The sequence below is a fragment of the Mus caroli genome, chromosome X (assembly GCF_900094665.2).
Source record: "Mus caroli chromosome X, CAROLI_EIJ_v1.1, whole genome shotgun sequence".
NCBI classification, from domain to species: domain Eukaryota; kingdom Metazoa; phylum Chordata; class Mammalia; order Rodentia; family Muridae; genus Mus; species Mus caroli.
This window is the reverse complement of record NC_034589.1, coordinates 149,677,109-149,687,999: the sequence shown is the minus strand read 5'-3', so window position 1 is coordinate 149,687,999 and position 10,891 is coordinate 149,677,109.

The following is a 10,891-nucleotide window of genomic DNA, read 5'->3' as shown; positions in this document are numbered from 1 at the left end:
TATATCCACATATAGTGTAGTTATCACTCCTCATAGAGAGAGAGAGAGAGAGAAAGAAAGAAAGAAAGAAAGAAAGAAAGAAAGAAAGAAAGAAAGAAAGAAAGAAAGAAAGAAAGAAAGAAGACTAGTTAGCTAGTTAGTTAGTTAGCTTGCTTCTCATGGTAGCCTCTCTGTCACCTTATAGACTCAAGCTTTAGGTCAGACTTCAGTTCAGACCTGCACAAGTAAGTGTTGACCTTTTGATGTTTACCCCTCCCTGGAACCATAACCTGGGGATGGATGATCCAGCTTGTACTTGCCTAGTCTCTGTCCTCACCTTTTCCTTTTGAAGACACCAAGATGAATGCCTAAAACTTAGAAAGTATTTTAAACTACATTAGAATCTAAGTTCCATGCATCTTCCAGCCTCCAAGACAAAAACACTAGACCAAAAGAGAAGCAAAAGGAGATGGTCTCAGGAAATTTCTGTCTATTACAAGACAGGAATATTCCTCCTCTTAATCAGCAAGTATCTCCTCTGATTCTGTTTAACCTATAAAAGCAGAGAAGTTATCTGTGAGCTGGAAGTCTCCCTTTCCCTTTTGTTCATTGACTAAACTTGTATTAGCAATGTCAATGTTTAGTGCTTGCTTTCAGTTTTGATTTTTGTCACACTGAAAGGAAAATCACTACCTACTGGAGAACCAAACTGTCATCCAGAATAACCAGGAGAATCTATTTCCCAAATGCACCAAGGTTCTCAAAATTAAGGAAATTAATGTAGTGTGCCAATAAAAAGGAGAACACTCATACTAGCATCTTGATACAGAAAAGGCAGTTGGCAAAATTCCACATCATTTCACAAGAAAGGCTTTCAAGACACTGGAAATAGAAGGAACATTTTACAACCTAATAGAGGATACTAATGGAAAATATACAACTAGCATTACAGTCAGTGAAACAACTGACAACTCTTTCTGTGGCTGGCTGCCATAGTGCAGGCTTTTATTCCCAAGCAGAAGCAGGCAGATCTCTGTGGGTTGGATTCCTGCCAGGGCTACACAGTGAGCCCTGTCTCAAAAAAAGGATGTGGGTGTGTTTCTGTGGACTCTTGTATGCAAATATAAACAGCACTGTGCTCTAATTTAAATTTTCAATTTTTTATTACTGGTATGCAGCAAAATGATTGACTTTTGTATATTAAGCTTATATTTTACAAATGATAACCACTTTTTAGTTCAAGACTATTCTATTCCTTAAAATTTTCTACACAGTTATGTCACCTGACTCATGAACTCCAGCCAAGCTGTCATAGATAAGCTGTTCACTTAGGTTTTACTCCTAAATACTTTAATTAGAGTTGCCAAATATAAACACTTTTCTGAGACAGAGAATATTGTCTCTATAATATTTTCTGAGACTGTTCCCCTTAGAGTGAAAAAGGCAAAGAGGAACACAGCATACAAAGCTGAAAGGAAAACACAAACATACAGAAATACTGTACTACTGTCACTCTCTGACTTCATTGAAAAAATATTATTTTATGTGTATGAGTATTTTGCCCAAATGCCTGGTGCCTACAGAAGGCAAAGGAGAGTGTTGGATCCCCTAGGACTTAAGTTACAGATGGTTGTGAGCTGCCATGTGGGTGTCAGGAATTGAAGTCAGGTCTTGTGCAAGAGCCTTAAGTGCTCTTAAATGCGGAGTCACTTCTCTAGTTCTAAACGCAGGCTTCATATACCAGCTAATCAATACAAACATTATAGAAATATTTACAAGGTTTACTAGAAATGAGAATCAGACCACAAAATTTTACCCAAGAGAAAATTTAGCAAAGTTACCAGTTAGGGATTCGTCCACAAAGCTGTCCAGGTCAGAATCTTCAAGTTCAGAGTCTACGGTCAAGCCCTCAAAACTCGACGTGTCCTCGATATCAGAACCAAAATCTTCACTAAATAGTTCATCTCCATCATCACTGATGCGACTATCATCAGTGTCACTTTCCATATTTATATAAATAATCTCTAAGAATAAAAGAAAAACTAGAGTAAGTACCATGTTAAATGAACAGTTTAGAGGACTAAGATATAAAGTTATGGACTATTTAAAACCTCTATTCTTTGAGACAATTTCTCACTGTGTAGTGAACACCTTAGCTGTTCTGTAATTTGCTATGGAGAACAAATTAGCCTTGGACCCAAAGATATTTACCTACTTCTGCTTTTCTCACATGCTGGGGCTAAAGTCATATGCTACCACACACAGTCTAAAACATTATATTAGCTCACAAAACAGTATTTAGCCTTTTTATACTTGTAATCAATATGAGTTAGCTAACAATTAATTACTTACTATGAATATTGAGATATATGAATATGTACATAGAGACTATTGTTTCTACTAATTCTAATTTTGTAGAGCAATATAAATTGCTTCAATGGAGCAATAAATGTCTAATGATGTACTTAATGCTTTGCTTTTAAATTTTAAATTATAAAACTGTTATCTTATAGCCACATTTGTAGGGACCAATAATTTACAAGTTTGTTCTTGAAAAATCCATTTATGGTAACTGATGATAGATAAAGAGTACTGTGAAAAAACAAACTAAATTCAAACTAAATCTTACAAAACATGAAACAGGTAACTACACATGAACTACATATGAAATATCAAGTCAGTAAATATTTTAATATTATCTACACTGTTGAATATTTAAATGATCTTTCTAATTTCTTAAAGTTGTCCTTTAAAAGGACAGTTTGCTCAGCATGGTGACATACACCTTTAATTCCAGCACTTGCAATGCAAGGACAGCCAGATATCCTTAAGTTCCAAGACAGTCAAGCCTATCTAAGCTAAATAAATATACACACTCCCAGCTCTGATATTTTTTTAAATTATATTTTACAAACTTAATATGCAGTATTAATTACTCTCTACAATTACAGAGACACTCTTAAAAACAGCTCCTCCTGTCCAGGGGGTGGTACATGCTCGAAATCTCAGCACATGAGAGGTTCAAGCCCTAGGGGTTTGCTGTTACCAGATAGCCTTGAGCGCCTCAGTAGGAAGCAGTCTCAACAAACAAATGTAGCCTTTCCATTGTGTGGACCCTACAAAGTAAGCCACACAGGAGAGTAAAATAAACAAATTACATTCCACCCCACCCCTAGCACTTGTGTGCTTCACTTTAAAACTCGCACACATTTAATCTCAGCACTAGGGAAGTCGAGGTCTAAATAGCCAGCTCCAGGTTAGCCAAGTCTACATGAAGAGACCCTGTCTCAAAACACACACACACACACACACACACACACACACACACACACACGCACGCGCGCACGCACACACACACACACACACANCACACACACACACACACACACGCACGCGCGCACGCACACACACACACACACACACACACACACACACACACGCACATGCACACGCACACATACAGGCACACAGAGAGATTAAAGTAAAACCTGCATCTAGCCCAGTCACACTTTATAAAATACCAAGTAGATAGGTTGCTTGAAAAACTGCATTTTTGTAACCAATAAAAAAAAATTGCCAGCTCATGTCATAAAAATTCTAAGGCCGAATGTGGAGAGAGCAGGAAAGCTTTTCTACCAAAGGGCCACAAAGCTTGAGACACTAGCCAGTAGCATGCCAAAGAGCACCCGCACTAATCTCAAAAATCCCCACATTTTACAGTTGTTTCGGGACAGTACACGTGTCCCCTAAGAAAACAAACAGCAAGCTCAGTGTGTGGAAAGGCCTCTCCACAATCCCTCTACATCTTATTTTCTTCTTCTTTCTTAACAAATCTGAAATAAAGGGGTTTTCAAACAAACAGGTTAACCTCCAAGGTCCCAAAAGCTCTGTTTAGGTCTCTGAAAAGCATTCTCTCAACCAGCTTCTTAAATTCAGAACACGGTAAAAATAATAATAATATTAATATTAGAATATTAGTCCTTCCTTATTTTAGCCTGCCTCCGCTTAGACAGGGAGGGGTAAGAAAGGGTCAACTCATTTCCGAAGTTCACAAGGAATGTTTAGTAAGTGTCCGAACTACAAAAGCTCGCAGGAGCTGTCACACGGAATATTTAGTAAGTGTCCGAACTACAAAAGCTCGCAGGAGCTGTCAGCTTCCGTCCTAACCACAAGAGCTGCTTGAACATGAGGCTGCAAAGTGCAGTCACTCTTTCCAAAAGAAAATTCTCTCTCCTCCTCCTCACAAGTGTCTACCAAGTGCCTTGGCTACACACCGCGCAAACAGACAAAAAAATACCTTTCGAGATCTTGAGTCCCAATGGATGCACGTAGTAGTGCAAGAACCCTCCGTGCCTCCTTCCCGAGCTAGCTCCTGCGTCCGCAACTTCTAGAAACTTCAACGGCGTCTTGAAATTGTGGCAGGAACTAGCACAGGTCTGGACCTCCAGGAACCATTAGCCTCCTATCACCTCAAGACCCAGAAAACCCACAAACCCTCAACTCCCGCCAAAACCACCGGAAGCCATGTCACAGGAAACGCCCGGGGTCCCCAGAAACTTATTTGAAGGCCTAGGATATGAAGAATCCCTTCAAGGCCCTAAACGTGGGTCCACTCGAGCCCCGGGGAGCTAGGAACTGGAGCATCTTTTAGAGGGCCCGAGAGGCAGTGAGCGAAAGCCGAGCCGTGAGCGAAAGCCGAGCCGAGTCTCGGGGGCAAGCAAGCCCATGCGGGCATCGAGCTGCAGCCTGCGGGAACCAGATGCTTGCTTGCCGAAGACATCCCGAGCCCCGAGATCCCGTGTGGGCCCGGAACTACGCAAGCAAGGACAGGAAGGGATGCCCCCCCGCACCCCCCCCCCCCGCCCCTTGCCCCCCTCCCCGTCCAGTTTCTGGGACGCCGGAACCATCTAGAAATATCCAACCTCCAGCCTGTAGCCTCACCAAAGCTTACCACCGTCCCCTTCGCCTCCCCTAAGTGTCCCCTCTGCCCCCGCACACCTCCGAGGGGGGCTTTACCTCAGACCCTCAAGCTCCCGGAATCCCCGCAGCCCCCTCGGCGCACTCCCCAGTCTCACGCACATATTGACACCTTCTCACTGGCCAGATGAGAAAACAAGCCAGTGCCCACCCGGGAAAGCAGCACCCCCGCCCCTCCCCCGCCCCCGCAGCCCGGGAACCCACTAAACTCTTGCTGTCGTCTAAGGCATGGCGTCACCCTATGTGGCCTAAGCATGTGCTAGTGAGGCGAAGGAAAGGGGTTCTTACCTTCCTCTTCAGACATCTTGAGGCACTGGAGCCTGGCACCGACTGTGCCCGAAAACGCAACGCCCGAGAAGTGTCTGCACGAGCAAACAGGCGCCAAGCGTTCGCTCATGGGGCGCGTAAAAAAAAAAAAAAAACCCACTGCGGCTGCGCAGAAGCTTCTCACTCTTTGGGGGCAGGAACAATTTTTGGCCACTGGCCAACCTTGCTCCATCTTTTTTTTTTTTAAATGAACATCTCTTTTGCATAGTAGCCAGGTATTCCACTCCACCCTTCACGAATTGAGTTTTAGAAGCAAATAAAAAGCATCCAATTCAAACTTTTAAAATATGCCGACAGTTTCCTGCAAGTCATTGCACCGCTTAAACTACACTGCACTGTTTGCTATTTTCTAGATAGTTCTATGTTTCATTCCTCCATGAAATAACTGCTATGATTCATGTAGTACTCTCCATAGTTCTAAAAAGTTGGTAGAAATTAGTTTCCCGTTTTAAACACAAATAAACTGAAGTTAACTGTTCTTGGTGATGCATGCCTTTAATCCTAGCACTCAGGAGGCAGAGGCAGGTGAATCTCTGTGAATTCTAGGCCACCCTGGCCTACGTCCACAGTGAGTTCCAGGACAGCCTGGGCTACACGAAGAAAAAACGAAGAAAAAGAGAACAAAAACAAACACAAGAAGAGGAGGAAAAGGAGGGGGAGGAGGAGGAGGAGGAGGAGGAAGACGACGACGACAACAACAACAAGACGATGATGATGACGACTATAAAGAAAACTGAAACTGAGAGAGAGTTTGGTCAACTCGAAGTCATAAAGCTCATGGCAGTTTTGCTTAAATCAAAAGTTCTTTTTTTTTTTTTTGGTTTTTCGAGACAGGATTTCTCTCTGTAGACCAGGCTGGCCTCGAACTCAGAAATCCGCCTGCCTCTGCCTCCCGAGTGCTGGGATTAAAGGCGTGTGCCACCACGCCTGGCCAAAAGTTCTTTTTCAACAGACCAGGTCTCATTATGCAGTCCGGGCTGACCATGAACCCCTAGGTTAAAATGAGCTTTCTGCCTCAGCTTCCTAATAGTTTGTCTGCGTGTCCCCACAGCATCAAGGTCAGGGTTATTTGGCCACTGGGGCCATTGCACATGTTCTCATTCTGTAGTTACTTTACTTCCATCTTTGTTGTGTCCAGAAAGTCCCCATATTTTTCAAAACCTCTATTATTCCTACCCTGTTTATTTATATGCTTGTTTATGGGGTTTGATGGGTTTTATTTGTTCGTTTAAAAAAAATAAAATAAAACCTCTTGTATAGCCTGGGCCTTGAACTCCTGATGCTCACACGTCTACCTCCGGAGTGGTAGGATGCCAGGCAGGTGCCCCTACAAAGAGCTCTGTTGGGACAACTGGCACCAAAACACTTATGAAACATTATGGTAAGAGGGGTCACTCCTCCAGGCTTGCACAGAAAGTTGCCTTCACCTCTCTCAAAGCTCTTAGATTAGTGTGCCTGATATTAAAATATTCTGTAAACAGGTCTCTCTCTAAGTTCCTGGTGGGAACTTCCTTATACGTTCTTAAACATAAAATAGAATTTTGCCCCCGTTCCCTTGTGCAGTCAATGATAGGGTGACAATAGTAAGTAAGGCTACTCATCTGGGAGAATAGTAAAGATTTCTTTCTTGGTGAGAAAGAAGTATGTATCATATTGGGTAGAAATACAAAATTGTGGCCTGTCATGAAGCTGGATCTGCAATTCCAATATGTGGAAGGCAAAGCCAGGAGGATGGTGAGTTCTGGTCCATGCTGGGTCACATACCACACCTGTCTCAAGGACTAAGGACTTCTGGCTAGGAGGAACCTGATAAGCACCAAGCCAAGGATACATCCATTTTGGCAAAATCACTACAAAGAAATATATAAATTAAAATGAATTGTTGGTTGCCATTGTATGGGAAAATAAATCTGTGTAGGAGGATTATAGAGAACCTGAGTGCTGGAAATTATCTCTGAGTTTACACTTTGCCTGTTAAATAATTTATTTTTTGCTAATGGTACAACTCCAACTTTTGTTGATAGAAAACGCTGGAGATAAATTTTAGGATGAAAGTGCATTTTCTCTTGGTAGCATGTGTTCTCTGGGGAGGCTGTTGCAGAGTACAGCTTTCCCCACACTATAAAGGCAAAGATCTGGCAAGTTCTATAAAGTATGTTTCCAGTACCTTGCAGAGAGTATATTTTTTGGAAACTTCGGGAATATAAGTTTCTACCAAATTCCAGAGAATGGATATGCAGCAGATTCTAGTGACATGCCTGCTATTCTATAAGCCATAGCTGTACACCCTTGAGAAAGCTACCTTAGCCATAAAGGTAAAACCTGCCTTGTTTTGTTATTTGACTGTTGAGAGAGGCCTTTAACTTGCAATCCTTCTATCTCAGCTCTTCAAAAAAAATTTTTTTTATATGTACGTGTGTGCATGTACATCACTTACATGCAGGATCCTGTAGAGGTCAGAAGAGGCATCAGATCAGATCCCCTTGAAGTGAAGTTACAGGCAATTGTGATCAACCATGTGGGTACTGAGAACCAAAGCCTTGAGAATAGGTACCACCACAGCTGGCTTTTTAAAAAGTAATGTGTGCAGCCTATGTGTTTGTACTTGTTCACATGGGAGTGCATGTGTGTGTGCTGATGCACCTGTGGGTTGGGGTGGCTTGAATATGCTTGGCCCAGGGAGTAGCACAATTATGAGGTATGGCTATAATGGAGTAGGTGTGGCCTTGTTGGAGGAAGTGTGTCACTCTGGGTGTGGGCAATGAGACCCTCTTCCTAATCTTGTGGGAGCTAGTCTTCTCCTAGTAGCCTTCAGGTAAAGATATAGAAGTCTCAGCTCCTCCTGTACCATGCCTGCATGGATGCTGCCATGTTCACACCTTGACGATAATGGACTGAACCTCTGAACTGTAAGCCAGCCACAATTAAATGTTGTCCTTATAAGGGTTGCCTTGGACAGAACACCAATGTCTTATACCCTAAGATCAACAATAGACAAATGGGACCTCATAAAATTGCAAAACTTCTGTAAGGCAAAGGACACTGTCAATAGGACAAAAGATTGGGAAAAGATTTTTATCAACCCTACATCTGATAATATCCAGTATATACAAATAATCAAGAAGTTATAAACTCTAGAGAATCAAATAACCCTATTAAAATTGGGGTATAGAGCTAAACAAAGAATTCTCACCTGAGGAATACCGAATGGCAGAGAAACACCTGAAAAAATGTTCAACATCCTTAATCATCAGGGAAATGCAAATCAAAACAACCCTGAGATTCCACCTCACACCAGTCAGAATGGCTAAGATCANAAATTCAGGTGACAGCAGATGCTGGCGAGGATGTGGAGAAAGAGGAACACTCCTCCATTGNTGGTGGGATTGCAAGCTTGTACAACCACTCTGGAAATCAGTCTGGCAGTTCCTCAGAAAATTGGACATAGTACTACCAGAGGATCCAGCAATACCTCTCCTGGGCATATATCCAGAAGATGTTCCAACTTATAATAAGGACACGTGCTCCACTTAGCAGCCTTATTTATAATAGCCAGGAGCTGGAAAGAACACAGATGTCCTTCAACAGAGGAATGGATACAGAAAATGTGGTAGATTTACACAATGGAGTACTACTCAGCTATTAAAAACATTGACTTTATGAAATTCTTATGTAAATGGATTGAACTAGAAAATATCATCCTGAGTAAGGTAACCCAATCACAAAAGAACACACATGATATGCACTCACTAATAAGTGGATACTAGCCCAAAAGCTCAGACTACCCAAGATATAATTCACAGATCACATAAATCTCAAGAAGAAGGAATACCAAATTGTGGGTCCATTGGTCCTTTTAGAAGGGGGAACAAAATAATAATGGGAGCAAATATGAAGACAAAGTGTGGAGCAGAGACTGAAGGAAAGGCAGTCCAGAGACTGTCCCACCTGGGGATCCATCCATATACAGTCACCAAACCCAGACATTATTATTGTGAATGCCAACAAGTGCTTGCTGACAGGAGCCTGCTATGACTGTCTCCTGAGAGGCTCTTCCAGAGCCTGACAAATACAGAGGTGTATGCTCACAGCCAACCACTGGACTGAGCATGGGGTCCCCAATGGAGGAGTTAGAGAAAGGACTGAAGGAGCTGAAGGGTTTTGCAACCCCATAGGAAGAACAACAATATCAACCAACCAGATCCCCCAGGGACTAAACTACCAACCAAAGCGTGACCCATGGCTCCAGCCCCATATGTAGCAGAGGATGGCCTTGTTGGACATCAGTGGGAGGAGAGGCCCTTAGTCCTGTGAAGGCTCGATGCCCCAGTATAGGGGAATGCAAGAGCAGGGAGATGGGAGTGGGTGGGTGGGTGGGTGGGGAACACCCTCATAGAAGCAGGGGCGGAGGTGAGGATGGAATAGGGGATTTCTGGGGGTGGGACAAGGAAAGGGGATAACATGTGAAATGTAAGTAAAAAATATCCAATAAAAATATTATTTTGAATCAGGAAAAAAAAAAGTTGCCTTGTCATGGTGTCTGTTCACAGCAGTAAAACTCCTAAGACCTGGGTGAAGGCCAGAGGTCAACATTGAATGCATTCTCACCACCTCTTTTGAGAAAGAATCTCTCATAGTACCCAGAGCTCACTGATTCAGACATACTGTCTTGGCCAGTAAGCATCAGAGATCCTCTAGTGTCTACCTCCCCAGCATTGGGCTCACAGCTGCTGTACATGAGTTTTACCCCAGGTACTGTGGCAAACAAGTGCATTTCCCACGGGGATCTGAACTCAGGTCCTTATGTTGACACAGCTAGCATGTGAGGCATTTTCTAGTTCCTTCAATTAATTTTTAATAGTCATTTTTATTGCATAAAATATTTAAGTCTTTATGCTAAAGAAATCACCCAAAAATTTTATAGTTGTGAATTGCATCTTGCATTTATTATGAAAAAATTAGAAGTGGTCTGAAGTTACAGATAGTGTAATAAACCTTCAGGTACTTATTATAAATCAACAGCAATTTCAATGTATACTCCAATCTTCTATTCTACTTAATATCTCTTCATATTAAGCTTTCCTTCTCCAAATTACTGCGTGTTTGTTTTTCATATTAGCACAAACTGACCCACTCGCTGGTTTGGATTTCCTCTTGGCATATGGTACTCGGTAGAAACATACTGATTTTTCATGGAATATGATTGAAAGTCCAAGTTACCCAATAGTCCCTTGCACTTTTATTTCTGCTCAGTCCTCTGCATGGATTTGCTTGGCTCTTCTTCTCCAATGAAGGAGGTGGAATGGAGGAAAGCAACCGACTTCCTTACTGTAATTCCTAAGGCTATCTTTCCCTTTCAAGGCTTGCCTAAAATACTAACCTGAGTATAGAAGAAGAATGGTGACCAATAAATAAGGGAAAACTTCCAACCCTGGGAGAAGTAGGAAGAGGTGCATGTGTGCAACACTTACTAGGTAGCTATTCGGGTACCAGTTGGGCCACTTAGATAACAAACAGCAGGTGTTTGGTCAATAGCCAGGGTAGTCACAGAACCTAGGAGTTCTGCTATTTTGCTGGACTGTCTCATAAAGAATAGCCAACCCCATAA